The sequence below is a fragment of the Lactuca virosa genome, chromosome 3 (assembly GCF_052849685.1).
Source record: "Lactuca virosa cultivar CGN04683 chromosome 3, Lactuca_virosa_CGN04683_v6, whole genome shotgun sequence".
NCBI classification, from domain to species: Eukaryota; Viridiplantae; Streptophyta; class Magnoliopsida; order Asterales; family Asteraceae; genus Lactuca; species Lactuca virosa.
The window spans coordinates 129,512,082-129,529,390 of NC_136428.1; the positions used below are offsets into that span (position 1 = coordinate 129,512,082).

Below are 17,309 nucleotides of genomic sequence, written 5' to 3' on the forward strand. Positions count from 1 at the left end.
TCAAATGCAGAAAGTTGAGTTTTTGTTGGCATTTTCCTTCACGACAACTAAAGAAAATAAAAATGATGGTTGTCGGTTTGAACAAAAAGCTGAAAAAGTTGGTTTACATTCTTCACATGGAGTAGAAGGTAACTAAATGAAGAGACCATGGCTGCATTATTTATCCAACTGCAATCATGTTAATGGATGATTCAAAAGAAGATATAAATAAAAAAGTCATAGGAGAAAGAGTAGGATAATTTTGCTGTCAACGACTTACTCTCTATTGTTGAACCATTCAATCAAGGTGAAGCTCAGAACTTTAGTAATGGACTTGAGTATTTGATTGTCATCTGCTACACAAATTCAAGTTCATATGAAGAAGGTAAACACTTCAAAATTTACCTTGACTTTGAGAAATTGAAGAAATCTATTGGTGTGTTGGACCAAGGTCACTTCTAGTCAGACTGGAACAAATGGCATCAAAAGGATGGATTAAGTATTTCTCTAATGAAATATTTCAGGGTAACTACCATGAAATTGCTCATAATCTTTGATAATGGGAAATTTCAAAAGTGTTGAACCAAAAGTATGTGAGTGTTACAGTTTAGATGTAGTTGCAGAGTTTAGCTCAAAGGAGTGAATATGTCATGAAAAATAAGCTTGGTGATGTTGTTGAGTTTCAAACAGAAGTACATCACACAAGACTCGGGCCATGTTTGTTTTTCATCTGGCCGAGTTGGGTCAGACCTATTGGGCTGACTCGGTCAGCAATATATGTTTGATATTCAGTTTTTATCCATCTGACTCAGAAATAAACATCTGATCGGGAAAGGAATAAAAAATAAGCTGAATGCCCTAACACACGCCTCCCATTCTTTCTCATCTTTCAACGAATTGTTTTTTCTCTCGCAACCAGCAAGCATCGGTGAAGCTGTTCCTCGTCTGATCAGGTAAGCATCAATTTAACCTTCCTCGTCTCACAAATACTTCCGATTTCTGCCATCATCGACTAGCAAGTATCGATTTCTGCATCAATAGTTCCGATTTCTGCCATTATTTCTCTAAAAGTTTCGATTTTTACTTCTCGATTTTTTCTGTTTCGATTGTTGTTGTTTCGATTTCTGCATCTCTTTTGCTGTTCAAAGTTCTTTTGCTATTGAGACGGATAAAAGTTTTGAATTTTCAAATGATTTGTTCCAAGTGATTTGTTGTTCACTTCATGTGTGATGTTGAATGTGCCTTTGCTGATTTTATTCATACCCGAACACACACATATATATGTTCAAGTGATTAACTGTGATTTGAAGTATGATATATGTGGAAGTACTAGGATGGCAAAGGCAGTGGCAATACGCTAACATAATTAATGGTATGAACAAGAGTGATGGATGTTTTAGGTTATCAAAGTTGTTGAAGCCACCATAAACAAGTGGTTTTTCGATCATCATTTCCTCCACTAAACTCACATGGCCTTTGTGCATTTGGTTCATATCTTTTTTCCTTCATTGCATTGGATCCATGGGTAGATTTATCCATATGAAGATTAGATTTGATTTCGTGATAAATAAATATACCAACGTTTTGTGGTTTGGTTTCTTAATGGTATTTCATTTTAATTTTTTTTTAACTGAATTTTTTTTTAATTTGTGTAAAAACTTGAATTCGTATAAGTTTCTGGAAATGTTTGATTTCTCATATGCTAATTGTGTCTCATTAGTTCAAATTATAAATTTATTTACTTTGGTAAAATAGTTTTCAAAATCTTTGAATTTACCATATTCTTTTGTGAAAAAATAGATTATGCCTTTTGATATGAAACAGCGTCTTACGATTTACCATAATGTGTGTTTTGCTTTATTATGCAACAAGTGTATCACCAATCAATTTTGGGAAGTATTTAATATAGAGTGGTGGAAATCAAAATTTCATATGTTCATTTGTTATGCTGTATTGATAAAGTATTTGTAATTATTTATGATCATAGCAGGGGATGATATCAAAACTGGGGAATTGTATGGGCATGCGTGAGAAACTGAGAACAAAATATATGCATGAGCAAACGGATGCTTTTATCGATGATTATGAAGAGACAATATTTATAGAGGATGCATATGTCATTCACATAACATAACCATTGGCCATTGCATTTGTAGAAACTGTTTGTTTTCTATTTCTTTTCCTCCAAAATGTGTATACTTGTATGTCTAGCTATGACATAAGCAATTAAGGATAAAATTATAACATTCAATCAAGAAAACAATTTGACAGAATTTATTGGTATTTCTAGTATGTTTTATAAACTCAAGTTGACAATATTGTTTTGTGAGTTGTAAACTTGTGATGTTTGGTTATATTATTTGGTGTGAATTTGTTATTATTATTATTATTATTATTATTATTATTTGGTGTGAATTTATTATTATTATTATTATTATTATTATTATTATTATTATTATTATTCTGTCATGAAAAACAAAAGTTGCAGTCATTTTGTAGCATAGTGATACATAAACTAGGGACACGAGCTCTTTAAAGAAACCTTTGGTCTAAACTTGTAATGTTAACTCCTCTAAAAAAGAGTAAATGCTAAACTAGCAACACAAGTTAAAAAGACATCATATTTTATCATATAGATATCTTAATTTAATTTTAAAATATTTTTATTGGTTGAAATTGCATTATTTTTTGAAAAAGCTGATTATAAGTAATTAATTATAGGTTGACATTTTATAAAGGGGTCAATGAATGTCTAAGAGATGTCTTATTAGCAGCACTATTTTTTTTAGACGGATTAACTTTTAACTTTTATCTCGATGTTTACAATTGTAAGTTTAGTTTTAACAATTATTCTACCTATTTTACCTTTTATTTATTTATGTCATAGAGTTCAAATAAATTGTTTTTATAGTAAAAGTTAGATTTGTTATAGGTTAGCATCTTTTTTGTCGTTTTCTTTATGTTTGTTTAGTCTTATATTAATTTTCGATTATTCTCTATTCGGCCACAATTAATTTTTAATCTTTACGTAAACAATTAGTAAAATTATCATATTAATCAGATCGGTAAGCCTAGTCTTTTTTTCTCTTATTATTGTAAATGTAAAACAAAAACATATTAAAAATGCATTGTTACAACTATTTTCTACAAAACACAATTACAATAAAAAAAAGTTAGGTTTTCAATATATTAAAAATGCATTGTTACAACTATTTTCTACCAAACAAAGCTACAATAATAATAAAATTTATGTTTTCCTTTACCATTTTTTTTTATCAAACATACTCATATTTTAATTTTATTAAAATATTATTTATATTAACAATAAAACATGTAATATTATAAATATATAAATTTATTTTTATCAATTATCAGGAACATCAAACATTTACGTATTACAATTATTATATGGTGTATTGAGATATATGCATTCAATTGAATATTATATAATCGATGAATCATAAACTTAATAATTTATATAATCAATAAATCATTCATGAAAATAAGACTCTTATAATTACGTCATTATTTGTTCCATGTGATACAATATGCATGATATTGTCAAGAGTTTTAAAATGACATTGTTTAGAACGTATATTAAATTATTATGACTCGACAATGCTAATAAAGTAATAAACTCTTTTAAGTATTTTGATAGAAAAACTTTATAATCACATATTAACTTAAATAAGAACCTAATTATCTTTGTCCATATGTCATTACTCAATAAGCTTGAATACTGAGGTTCCGTTTGAAACATAGATGAAAACTATGATTAGATTAAGATATATGTTTATATTTTCCAATCTTAAAAAAAAAAACAAAATAAAAGTTTTTAATAAGTTATTTTTGGTTTACTATATTTAAAGCTCATCACTTTTGCTTTGGTTGCCAAAAATATCGTATTACTATGTTTGTTTATATTCAAGAGATGAAGGTATGTTCGGCAAAATTAGCTGGTAGCGATTAGCGGGTAGCTTTTAGCTTGTAGCGTTTTGTTAAACGCTATATGAAGTAGCATTTGAATTTGGAGCGTTTTCTTTAAACTAAACGCTAGAAGCTTGTAATGCCAAACAAATGTTTATGTTCAAAATGGAACATTTTGTCAAACGCTATAAGCTAGAAGCTCGAAAACGCTTCCAAACACTCCGTACCGAACACACCCAAAAAGGGAAATCACAAATAATATGTAAAATAAAATTTCAAATCATATACAAAATAAAACTGGGTTAGAGTATTCATTTCCCTTCTGCACTAAATATTCACCTTTATGTGATTGGATGTTTTGTTATATATATATATATATATATATATATATATATATATACACACACACACGAACACACACAGAGGTTCGTGAGTCGCGAAATTAAAAATGTTGTAAAAATATTGGAAAATATATGTTGTTTAAAATGATTATGTTATTGATATTAAATATGAGATAATAATTTAACACTAAGTTTATATATAAAGTCTCACTTATTATTATTAATAAGTTAAAGAGTTTCTTTTAAGAACCACATATTATTATTAAAATATTTTACATATATTTATTTATTTATTATTTTTTAAAATTTATATCATTTAATGAAACAATTAAAATCATTACTAATTAAAAGTTGAGAAGTTGTAGTGTTTTAATAGATTAAATATTTTATACTTATAAACGATTTAGAGGTTATAAATCCTTGAATAATTTTAATTTTTTTTATCTATACATAATAGTATTGGTTGCTAATTTTTTTCGTGAGCTCCAAGGGTTCTAATAGAAAACGGGGAAGCTCCGAATCTCATGTCGTGAGATCTTAAATCTCACGTCGTGAAAGCTGTCTGTGGCTAAGGGTCACCATTAAGCTCTTATTCCATTAAGTCTTCGAGTCCACTTCATCCAGAAGCTAAAGGGGACCCCTAAGGTCCATAAAAATGTTTCCTTTATGGCCATGCATGCACCAAACATGATCATCCATTTCTAGGTCAAAAAGGGGAAGGAATGAGCTTCAAACTTGCATGCATGCCTAAAATCCATGCCAACTTCTAGATCTAAACAATATAATGCTCTAGGGACTTTTAGAATCCATAAAGTTGCCAACTTTATAGATTAACTTCACTCACGCATGCAATAACATCAATAAGATGGACAAAACCCAAGATCTATCCATGATAAGCAATAAAGTCGGAGCCTTTCATACTTACAAGGGTCCAAAAACAGGAAAAAAATGATGATGATGATGCTGATTCTTTGCCCACACCACCACTAGAGCACTTCATTCTTCTTCTTTTCTTCTTCCACAAGCTAGAAATGCACGTAAATGACAAAGGATCTTAATGAGCAAGATTAGGGTTTCTGGAGGTTTAGAGAGTGAGAGAGGCTGAGGGTGAGAAACTCTAGCCCTCTCATTCCCTTAAATACCGAAAAATTAGGGTTTTTGGTCATCAGCCGCCCTCACGTCGTGAGCACTAGACTGGTCACATCGTGAGCCTTAAAATGATGCACGGGTCTGAATCGCTCCTCACGGCGTGAGAAGGCATTCCTCATGTCGTGAGAAGGGAAAATATTGAAACTTTTAACTTCACAATATTAAAGATAATGTGCACCTGATCTGAGTGTTACATTAAATGACTTTAATTATAACATACTTTATTCTAACATGTAATAAAAGATAACATAATCTAACACATATTTGAATAAATAAGTACAAAACATAGTCTTTATAATTGAGTTTTTTGGTTAGCAAAATAAGTTTTATTTTGAAAAAGCGATGCATTATTTGTTTAATATGACATTTTCAAAATATACCATCAATATAAATATATATGAGAATTTATTAGGTAGAATTTTAAAAAGTTATGACAATTAGCATATTATTTGTAAAACTATTCAACTACCTAGTACTTTATTACTTAACTAGAAGCGTTCCCCTGGTGTGGAGGGGGTTAAAAGGTGTTATTTTTGTGTGAAACTTTAGTTCATTGCCTGAATTGGTAGCCACAGTAAAGTATGTTGTTATCATCTGCAACTTGCCCATTTACAAACATAGTAAAAAAAATGAATGTACATTAGTATCTTGACGCTGAAAATGATACAGGTGATAAGTTTACGTGCGGACTGCATTGCTTGTGCTTGTGCTGCTAGAGTTGTTGATCCAAAAAATATTTCATTCCATGATATAAATAAAAAAAACCCTGCCTAAGGAATGAAACTTAACAAAATAGATGGAATCAGAGTCCATTCCATTCTCTTTAGGAAAAACAAACATCCTATTTTCATTCCAACGTAATTAACCATTCCAATTCTATCACACCAAAAGCTACTTAAAGTTCAAGTTTGCAAGCTTTTGGGAGGCAACAATGCTCCCTAAACTCCATAATGTTTGAAAAACCTATGAACATAACCATATGTACCTTCTCCTATCAACCAAATTGATAGATTGTAACCACCTGTTGTCCATAATTGTTGCTGCTCTACACTTTTTTTTTCTATATTTATGTCGCTTATTTACCTATACTGACACTTTCAATACATGTTTGAACTGATGTCATCAAATTTTCCTGCATATTTCAATCAAAAGATGTTAGAAGTTGTTGATTAGAAAATATAAATAGGTGAAAAATATTAGCAACCTATTTTTTAAAGGTAATGGAATGAGTGTGTGTGTGTAACACCCCCAGATTCGGGCTAAACGCTTAAGGTAATATAAGCGATAAAAATGACTTTGTGATAAAAGATTATTTAGGATAAATGACATTAAATAAATTTATGATATATGTGACAAGAATTTTGTGCATATAAAGAATGTTGAAATCCGACTTCGAGTGAACAAGTTATGCTTCTTCGAAATTTCACGATTAAACTGACACGGCTCTACGTATCGAAGAAAGTGAATTTTTGATAAATTACTTTTTAGCCTAAGTAATCTAAATAAAAGTCGTAATAGTCTTTAAACTGATAGTGTGCGTATAGAGAACGCTCAAATCTGACTTCATAAGACGAAGTTATGATTTTTCTAATATTTCAGTGTAACGGTGTTAGCACCGAAACCGAAATTCAAAATCCGTCGATTTTTAGGAAAAAGAATCTAAAAGAGAGTCGAAGATCTCGTTGATATGATTTTGTCAATATAAAGACAGTCGAGAACGGATATCACATGAGAGAGTTATGAATTTTTTAATGGACTTTAGTAGTCTAAGCCTGTTAAAAATATAACTTTAAAAATAAATCAAAATTAGTCGACGAAGTTATCGATCTCGTCAATAGCTACGCGTGGATATAAAGCCCATCGAAAATGGAGCTCATACGGAAAATATATGAATTTTCTAAGAAATCAGAAATTTCCACGCGTGGTCGTGCTCACAAATAGCATATGCAGCGCGTACTGACACTCCATCAGATTCTCGACACGTGTCACCACCCAAAAGCTACCATGTCACCTCTCCCAATCAAATGTGCGGCATTTAATTTGGATGCGCGGCGTGCAAATAAATTTTTTTGCCTTATAAATAGCCCTTTGTATATGCTCCTCAGATGTCACCCCTACATCCTCTATCTCTCATTTCTCCTTCCTGTAGCCCATTTTCCTTAAGTTTTCTAGCATCCCGGCGAAGCCCTGCGATACTTGAAGTACCCGAGTAGTATTAGCTATCTAGTAGAAGCTCTCGGGTCAGAGTTCTGCCTCCATAGTTCCCGGTTTTCATCTAATTACTCGTTAAGTTAAGCTACACTATTTCTCTTTCAATGTAACTTATATTTATAGTCATAAGTCGTTATTATGAACCTATAAATAAGATTTATTAGTGATTCCAAGTCATTATACTGATTGATCTACTTACAGGGATGATGTCTAGGTTGGATTTAGTTAGGTGGTTAAAGTGGGATTTCCAAACAGTATACTATGTATACCACACAGACCTTACCTCCAGTATAATCATGCCTGGTTGTTCCTTACTTGATAGATCTTGATGTAGACATTGGGATTAGTAAGGAATCTAAACTATCATTAGTCGCCAAGAATATAAGACTAAGACTTAGTGATATTAATACCTAGGTCGGGTCATCGGAAAAGATAAAGTACTAACGTGAATTTTTGCCCAAATTCTGAGGCATCCACTCTTATCAAGTGAGTGCATAGTCCATTTCATGAACATGATTTTAATACAAGTATTAATTAAAGTATTAAATATTTGTTAAAGAGTCTATATGTGAGATATATGCTTATTGCCTGGAATATGTGTTAAGAACGTATTTGATGATATATGATATGGGAACCAGGTATGGTTCTATATGTGTTAAGATATATATATATATATATATATATATATATATATATATATTATTTCATGATATCAATAATAGTAGTATCATTAGAGAGAAGGATAAAAGTTTGTTAATACCTAAATACTCAGTATACACTAAAGTAGGATAGTGTTATCTAAACAGAGTTGGTATTAGGAGTTGAGCATTTTAGCCTTACCAAGAGATAATATAAGACTTACAAAAGAGGCTTAAGTTTAATTAAGTTGGACAATGGGCATCTTAGTAAGAGTACATGCGAGACATGAATGGAGAGTAGAATTTTGACATCCCTGGTCCAAGAGTATTTTTAGGCATAGTCATTCGTTCCTGATCCGAGAGTATGAATTAAAGATAGTCATTCATTCTTGATTCGATAGTATGGATTAGGTAAAGTCATGCATTTTTAAATTCGAGAGTACGAATTATGTCATTGAATAGGACTAGAAGTGAGGATCGATGGAATGAGGTAAATTGCTTATATAAGGTGTATTTAAGATACATATATCATAACATTGTGAGATTGAAATCTCTACATACTCACCAGATTTTCCAACCTGACCCGCTCAGTTTTTTTGTATCACAGGTATCGATACGAAGGACTTGATGTTTGGATCTGATGAGAGATTAAAGGAAATGTAGGCCATTAGATATTGTAAGGCCTGTAATATTTTTATTATGCTTATGTTTCTGTATTGTCGATGACATTCCAAAATTATTAATGAAATGTATTCCTTCGAAAATGCTTGGTAATAATATTATCACATTATTGGGAACAAATTCTGCATTATAATTTTTTAAAAATTATACTCTAAAATGTAATAAGCATAACTAAATCGGTATTTTCTGGCCGTGAAATTGGGGATGTCACGGTGTTTGTTTATGTGAATGTGCGTGTTGGAATGGAATGGAATCAATGTTGATTTTAATTTTTTATATTGTTTGTAAATAGAAGGTATTGCTTTAACTTTATTATTTGCAGCCACATATAGATAGAAAAATACAACAAATAGCAATGTACTTTGTTTTTTGGTAAAAAATAAAACAAATTGCAAAAACAAAAACAAAAAGGTGTAAATTCAAAGGAAATGTACTTTCGTTCTTGGTAAAAAAAATCACCATTAAAACTGATTTAAGCTCTATGACAAGCATAGTGTATTACCTTTTTGGATGTAGATACGTCTGATTCCAAATGTTGCATGTAATTCTACATACATATCTCAATGTTCCCAAAGATGGTTTCTAATAAAGTTGACCACATCCGAGCTGAACGTAATAAAAGTCAGACATTGAGTCTTGAAAAGGAGAAAATAATGAAGAGATTAGTTACTAACGTTATAAATTTTGCTTCAGGTCTAAGTATAACTTGATAAATATCAGGAGTAGCAATAGCCAAGTCTCAAGTGAACCTATACTGCATCAGATGATAACCTCAATTTAGACACAGAAGGGTATGTCAGTCGTTTAGATAAATGAAAGAAAACCTATTGGGACACAAATTTTTCTTAGTAGTTTCAATTTCAATAAATAAAGATATCAAACAGTTTAACTATTCAAAAAAATCATCATGCTATAATTTATGGAAAATTTTACATGTTATAATTTGTTTTTGAAAATTTTCTTATTACATGGCATCATTTATATGAATTTGTAGTGGAGCACATCTTCAAACTATATTTTCAATTTTAAACCTCAGTTTCTAATATTTTTTACTCAAAATTTTACTTTAACTTTTGTATTGAATTTCTATTTTTGTATATAAAGTTCTTTAAGTATAGTGCTTCATTTTATTCTAATTAATAGATAAATCTAAAATTTCACCAAATAGGTCAAAACTATGCATTAACAAACACAAAGCAATTTGTCATAAAGCAGAAAATATGTTATGTTTTTTATGTAGCGCTATAAACATCAATTTGTCAAAAAGAATTTCAACAAAGCTATTATCGGTGTTTTGCAGCATATCAAGGCTATTATCACAGATGAAAAGGTTTGGATTTTAAAAGTAGGTTATCAGATGGAAAATATATACCAGGTCCTATTGGACAGTCTGGATTTGTTTAATAGCAACTGCTTTCTCATCTGTCAATACCAACCATAGGAACCGACTGCATCACATATTACAATAATACCTTTATAATTACACCAACCATAAAGAAATTCCAAGGAACTAAAGCAAATTCCATCTTATATTAAATGCCCTACAAATTTGCTTTAGTTCCTTGGAATAATCCTACCAATTTGTTGAACTCCAATTATACCAATACCTTAAATCTAATTTCCTTGAGGCACACATCCAATGAACACATCTAGATTCGATTCCATTGACCTATAACATAAAAGGGAATTGAAATCGGAAATTGGTTCCATTACCCACAAACAAGGACAATTAGGTCATAATTGCAGCAAACCCAACAAATAGGGGCAATTTGGTCATAAAAAGAAAAGACGTTTATGCTTTTTGTTTAAGACATACCCTTACCCTGTCAGAGTTGGGATTTTTTAAGCTTCCGCTCCATGTTTGCTTTATTTCGTTAAGTTTCCAGTTCCATGAAAAACAAAACTAAAATCAGTAATAAAAATAAAAATAACAAACAACATCATGTGTATTTTTAAAAATGACTGAATAAATATTTGGAGCTTTTATTACCTTCTTCATTATTGTTTCTTATTTCTGCATGGGTCGGTAGGCTATTTTTTATTCAATCAACATGGTGTAAGAATACTTATTAGGACATTTTACATTTAAAAATCTACCAAATTAATAAATTATATCAGTGAAAATTTCTTTGTTTTCGCTTAACTATTATTATTATTTTATTACTAATTCGAAAAAAAAAAATTAAACCAATGAGTGTAAAATGGTCATTTTCACCGAACCAGGGAGACCATTGATACTCTCTCTCTCTCTCTCTCTCTCTCTCTCTATATATATATATATATATATATATATATATATATATATATATATATATATATATATATATATACTAGCCGTTTACCCGCGCCAAGCGCCGGGTGCGGATATTTTATTCAAAAATTAAATTGTAGAGACGATTAATTCTTTTGCACAAATAGTTTACTACATATAAACAATTATCAGTATAATTAAAATAATAATATATAAATGTACACTCTTGATTACAAACCCGATTATGTCAAACTGGGCAAATGTTAAAATAATAATATATAAATGTATACTCTTGATTTCAAACCTGATTAAATATTTGTTTTTTTCAGTATAATTATGATTTATGTTGTTTTTTGTCACAACAGACAGGTAACAGATAAATCGACACTTAGGTAACAGATAAATCGACACTTAGGTAGCCAATATATAACTCACAGGAGCTCGATCCACTCCAAATTTCCCATCTTTTTCCACCTTTTCACTTTCTCTCACCTTTGACTTTGACTCTGACTCATTAACAACCCCTAAAATCCCCCTTTGTCTCAAACTCTCCCAAGAAACAACTGCTTTTTGTTTCATCTTATGCCCCCACACAACACTATCCTTATCCCACCTTTTTACCTCATTAAGCAACAGACTTTCATTCTCTTTCACATCATCTTTCATTCATGGAACAAAAAATTCCGGTTTTGCCCCTGCCACCGCCATTCTTGGAACACCCAACACGTTCACAAACGAATAAGGAGCATCATGTCTTTTTTTCCCATTTGAAGATGAAAAGGCAGATAAGAAAACATCCTTAACATTTCTCATGTGGGTCCCCGTTTGACTTTGACTTTGACTACTCAAGGTCCTACTACCTTTTGAAAGTCCAACCACTACATGATCTGTTTTAGGCCTTAAAGATTCCACCTTTTTGTCTTCTAACATTCCGGGAATTGAAGAGAATGAAAACTGACCTTTGATGGAGATGGAGGGTAGGATCTTGGGGGTGGGGTGAAGTTTTTTTTGGAGGGAGTTGACTTTTTTCGGGCGGTCAACGGCTGCCCCTTCGACCCATCTGACCACTGCGATCCGTGAAGTGCGATTTGGGTCGTATTCGATTCGTTCAACTACACCTACTGATGAAGTGTTGCGTTTTAGGTCAATTGTTCTTTGTGACCGTTTTGCCCCTCCCCCTCTATGGAAAATTGTGATACGACCCTTTGAATTGCTACCTGCTGACTTGTCTTTACCTGTAACGAATTGCCTAAGTGGCCTTTCAGAGCTCACATTTTGAGCACCTGTAGGAATATGATAAAGTAAGTAAAACTGTTTTTGTTTGGATAAATCATAGATGAATTTCAGATAACAATATAATCAGTAATGTTCAAATCCTAAGCACCACATCTCTACAATCAAATTAAGAAAGCTGGAAATGACATCTCTCTGGTACTGATTATCCATCTTGAATTGAAAATATGCAGCTTTAAATACCAATTTCTTTTTACTTTATCAGCATATGATTCATTCTTTCAATATATTTTCATTTTTACATGTACAAATAAGTGTTTACTGAAATGTACATGAACAAAATCAACTATTTTTATTTAAAAGAGTATACCAGGGTCTAGGAATGCCAAAGAAAGTTTCGCTTCTGATGTCAAAAAGGTTGTTTCTTATTGTAAAATTGAAGTTAGGGTTCAACAAGAAGAGCAACAAGCAAACAAATTCAAAAAGTCACCTGTTTCATCAGCAATTCATAAAACACGTGTTTTCGGCATTACTATTACCAAATTAACACTCTGAGAGAACCAATATCCTAGCAAAGCTGAAACCTCAAAAACAGAACTTTGCCTTGGGTGACTACCGATACCCTTAAGCATTTTGACCTTATACAGACGTGGGTTTTGAGGCTAGAGACACAGACGACACTCGAACATGTAATAATTTGAAAGAGCTAGGTTTGACATCAAAACTGGAACAAAGAATCTGTTTTTGCACATTAATTCCGACATCAAATTCAATCTTCATTGAGCCCCTTTTTCAGATTCATTTCTCTTGAACATGACAATTTCAACTTCGAATTTGCATTTAAAAAAAAAAAAAAAAAAAAAAAAACTTACGGCTGATAGAGTGCTTGGATCTCATCTGAAAGCTGTTAATCCTCGAAGTAATCTTAAGCGAGTGGTGCGAGTGTAGAGGACAGAGGAGATAAAGAGAGCGTGGTGGCTTCCTGTCACCGAAAAAGTGTTGCGAGAGCATAGTAGGTGGCGGCGACGGCGATCAGATACAGATACAGTGAGTGGTGCGAGGTTGGAGAGTGGGTGCTGATTCACTACCGATGGTGATGATGACGATGAGATAGACGGATGAGGTGCGATGTCGGCTTTTCAAAATAGGGTTTTTGCTATTTGTTTGAGGGAAAATGCGAGTGTAGAGGACATAGGAGAAAAATAGTATGTTTACTTTTTTGATTCAATTTATGAAACATCAATGTTAATGCCATTAATTTGTCAAACCAAAATGTGAATATTTAATGCAATTAATTTGTAAAACGGAAATGTGATAGGAGTATTAAAATGTATGAATAAATTGATTGTATATTATGCAGTAGGTGTAGTACCTCTTAAATTTCAAGAAATGGGCAATATCCTTAATAATATATATATATATATATATATATATATATATATATATATATATATATATATATATATAAAAGACAAAATGGGATGCTTAATTTTCTTATTCTTCATAGATGCCTATCCAGTCTTTTTTCAGACCATAAAGAATTTCATTACTATGAAAATACTCCGCAATTAGCTTCAAAAGTCCTGGAAGAACATAAGGCAAATTTGTAAAATTGTAGAATGTGAACCACAAAATTGTAATTAGTAAATATTTTCTTTAAGATGCATACTCACCTAAATCAATCACAAAAAGCTTCGTGAGACCAGGTCCTTGAACTTTCATAACTACCTTCTCTCCAATATGCAATATAGTCCGATATACCTAATAATTTATAGGTAATAGCAACACACCTTACTATTTTTACCAATAAAGGCAATATACTTTCTTATTTTACATATTTAACCCTAATAGCAATATGTAACAAATAAATTACATTGGTATTACCTTACTGAGGCTAGCAGCTACAATTGGTTGATCTTCAAACTCCTTGAATAGTTCATGAACAGGGATTTTATTGAAAAATGATGACTTTATTGAAAAACGGATTTTAATTTTTAAACATGTTTGTTTTCTGTAAAGCTTCTAGGTCACGTCCATTTTGATGGCAACACGTTTGATCCTTTAATTCCATTATAAACATTATTGCACTAACATTTCCATTATCATTATCAAAGAATGCACCATTCAATTTTTCGCTAATTATTTAAAAAATTGGTTTTGAGTTTATAAAAGATATGTAAATGTGTGATGCACACCTTATCCATCAATAAATTATGAATAACACTAATGGGATTGCTTTATTAGGTCCAGAGAGTGAGTATCTTTTCTTTCTGAAAGTTTTTTTAAGACACATGATAGATAGATCAATAACAGAGTGAGCAAAAGCATATACACACAATTACCTCTTTAGCTTAATATAATTTAACTCCAACTTCTTCAACTTTCTGTCCTAACCAACAAACAAATCAACTTAAAGTGAAAAAAATAGTTATGGTTGAATACTTGAATTTACACTGATATGTATCGAGCGTTTTAATGTGTTGTAGCATTTGAATGTAATCATAGATCATCATTTTTTACCTTGCAATCTTCTTGCAAAAAAATAACAAATCATATTCGATTCATAACTACTTTATCTTTACGAAATATCCAATGATTGTTGAGCGGGGAAGGACCAAATGTGTTAAAAAGTAAAATACATTTTATTCCTCCGTTAGAAAAAGCCGCAACAGAGCTCCTCTATGTCGCACACACAAACACAATCGCAATTTGTACATTTCCTGACAACACCATAATCTTTCAAGTCAAAAGGATATTATAGGTTCAAACTGAGACAGTAAAGAACCAATAAGCGCATTAAGTAATATAGATATCTAAAACATTTTAAACTGGATACAGAATCTTTAAAGAAAAAAATGTTGATGGAAGTTTGATTTGGTTAATATACTTATATGACCTTCTATTAGGGTTTTTGTTTGTGTAAATACAATGCCAACCTCCGGTTGGTGTTCATCGTCATCGTCGGAAGCCTCAATGGCTTCTTTATCAGCAACCACATATGCTTTGCACTCGACATTGGTTGCTTCCGAATTCCAAAATACAGATCAATTTAGAACGATAGACGCCATCCCTAGTATGAACTGGAATAAATTATAGTGCGATGACAAATGGATTTCGTATGGAAAATAGATGGAGATGTAGAAGGCGTAAACCAGAACCTTAGACGGTGGCGACCTGACATAATCGTTGATTCGAAGTAGTGTCTCCCTCAATTACTTCGTCGGGGTGGGAGGTGGAAAGGGTCTTAAGAAAATCGTGGATTTGAAGCGGCCAGAAATTAACCCTAATCTACAAATTTGAGGGAGAAGACGAACCACTGTGCTGCAAGCTATGGTGTTCCGATGTGGATGTCATCCACTTTTCTCCCCTCTTTAAATGGATCTTTCTTTCTCGAATCCTTTGTATAGGTGCAATCGGTTGGAATAGCAATGACTCATCAAGCGGCGATTTGAAGCAGTAGAAGCGGTAGGAGGTCCACCCAAACTAACCCGGTTGAAGGAGTAACCCGATGAATAGTACCCTGGATCAGGTCCTGTTCATAAGGACGTTTGTCAATATATATATATATATATATATATATATATATATATATATATATATATATATATATATATATATATATATATATATTGTGAGATCAAGAATCAGTGCACAAGGACAATGTTTGAAAACTCAAACCTTGAATGAATCTTTAAGATCAATGTCTGCTCTTAATATGTAGTTCCAGTCGAATCTGGTAAACCAGTTAAGACTTAAAGATAAATAATCAACAAAGTATTCAAGTATTAAATGAAGTAAACTTGAGTATAATAAATGCAAAGACAATTTAAGACAAGAAGAATGTAAATGAAATAATTTTGACTTGCAAGAGATAATAGATTGATGTGAAGAGAATATCAAGTTCTATTATTGGTTAAAAACTCATGAAACATTCACTCCTTATATAGCAAAAGAGGAACTTAATACAAACCACTAAAACATTCTAAGGACCGGATACTAGAAAGCGTTTGACAAACTGACACTTAAACGATACACATGATTTTGTCCTAGGAACTGTTACATCAAAGTAAAGACAAAAAACATTTAATGCTAGTACAGACTTCTAACCTCTGAACATCTTGATCTCAGAATTGATTTTGCTTCGGACTTTCTGAAGGTCCTTTGATGGTTGCTCGGTTCTTCAGTAATGTTCTTCCCATCTTGATGTGGTTTGTTCAAGTCAGAAATGACTTTTTGAATGGTTTCAGAAATAGTGAACTCTGGAGGAGAAGTGATCAGAGGCTCTTCCGGAATATCGTCTGGTTTCTGAGTTGGAGAGCCTTCATCAATTGGTGCGATTCTCGGAGAAGGAATAGGATGCAACATAGACTGAGTAGATCTGAATGCATCAATGGTGAGCTTAGTCTTGATTTTAGCCATTTCATGGCTTGTTTGAAGAACGTATGCCAAGGATGATGGCCAAGTGACAACGAACCATATCCTTCTTTCTTCCTCCGATAGAACCTTAGTTGGATCTATCCGAGGAGCTTGAAGTCCTACAACAGCGTTTGTGATTAACTCGTCATATTCTTCTGATTCATCATATTTAGATGGAGGGTCCATGGATTCAACCTGTAAAATATCATCATCATATTCATCTCGGAGAGTGAACTCCGAGGCAGGTTTCCATTGAATGGTTCGACCCTTGTGACTAGGTCCTTCTCCCCCTCTTGCTTCGGAGGGCCCAACATCCGAGGTAAGTCTAGCATTTTCTTGGACTTCGGATAATCATTCAAATACTCTCTGGAAGCTCATATTGATTTGCTTGGAGAGAGCATCGTATGCTTTGACAGTGGGGGCTTGGGCTTTCAAATGATCGAACAAAGAGGAAATGATAAAGAGCATTTCATCGAACATGTT

The 17,309-nt window shown here is 32.1% G+C and overlaps 2 long non-coding RNA genes and 1 pseudogene across 3 annotated transcripts; 1 reads left to right on the top strand and 2 right to left on the bottom strand.

Annotated features, from left to right (window-relative positions):
• Positions 1–155: 155 nt before the first annotated feature.
• LOC145166547 (uncharacterized) lies at positions 156–2,316 on the top strand. Of its 2 annotated transcripts, none has more exons than XR_013740595.1 (2): positions 156–932; positions 1,967–2,316. It is a non-coding gene; the product is annotated as an uncharacterized LOC145166547 (long non-coding RNA). The 2 variants fall into 2 exon arrangements; XR_013740594.1 differs by having other exon boundaries at positions 1,970–2,316.
• A 9,272-nt stretch (positions 2,317–11,588) lies between these two features.
• On the bottom strand, positions 11,589–13,421 carry LOC145164048 (large ribosomal subunit protein uL2mz, N-terminal part pseudogene; annotated as a pseudogene).
• A 1,342-nt stretch (positions 13,422–14,763) lies between these two features.
• Positions 14,764–15,925, bottom strand: LOC145162615 (uncharacterized). Its single transcript, XR_013739208.1, has 3 exons — positions 15,569–15,925; positions 15,347–15,480; positions 14,764–15,130 (listed from the first exon to the last, which is right to left on the bottom strand). It is a non-coding gene; the product is annotated as an uncharacterized LOC145162615 (long non-coding RNA).
• Positions 15,926–17,309: the final 1,384 nt, after the last annotated feature.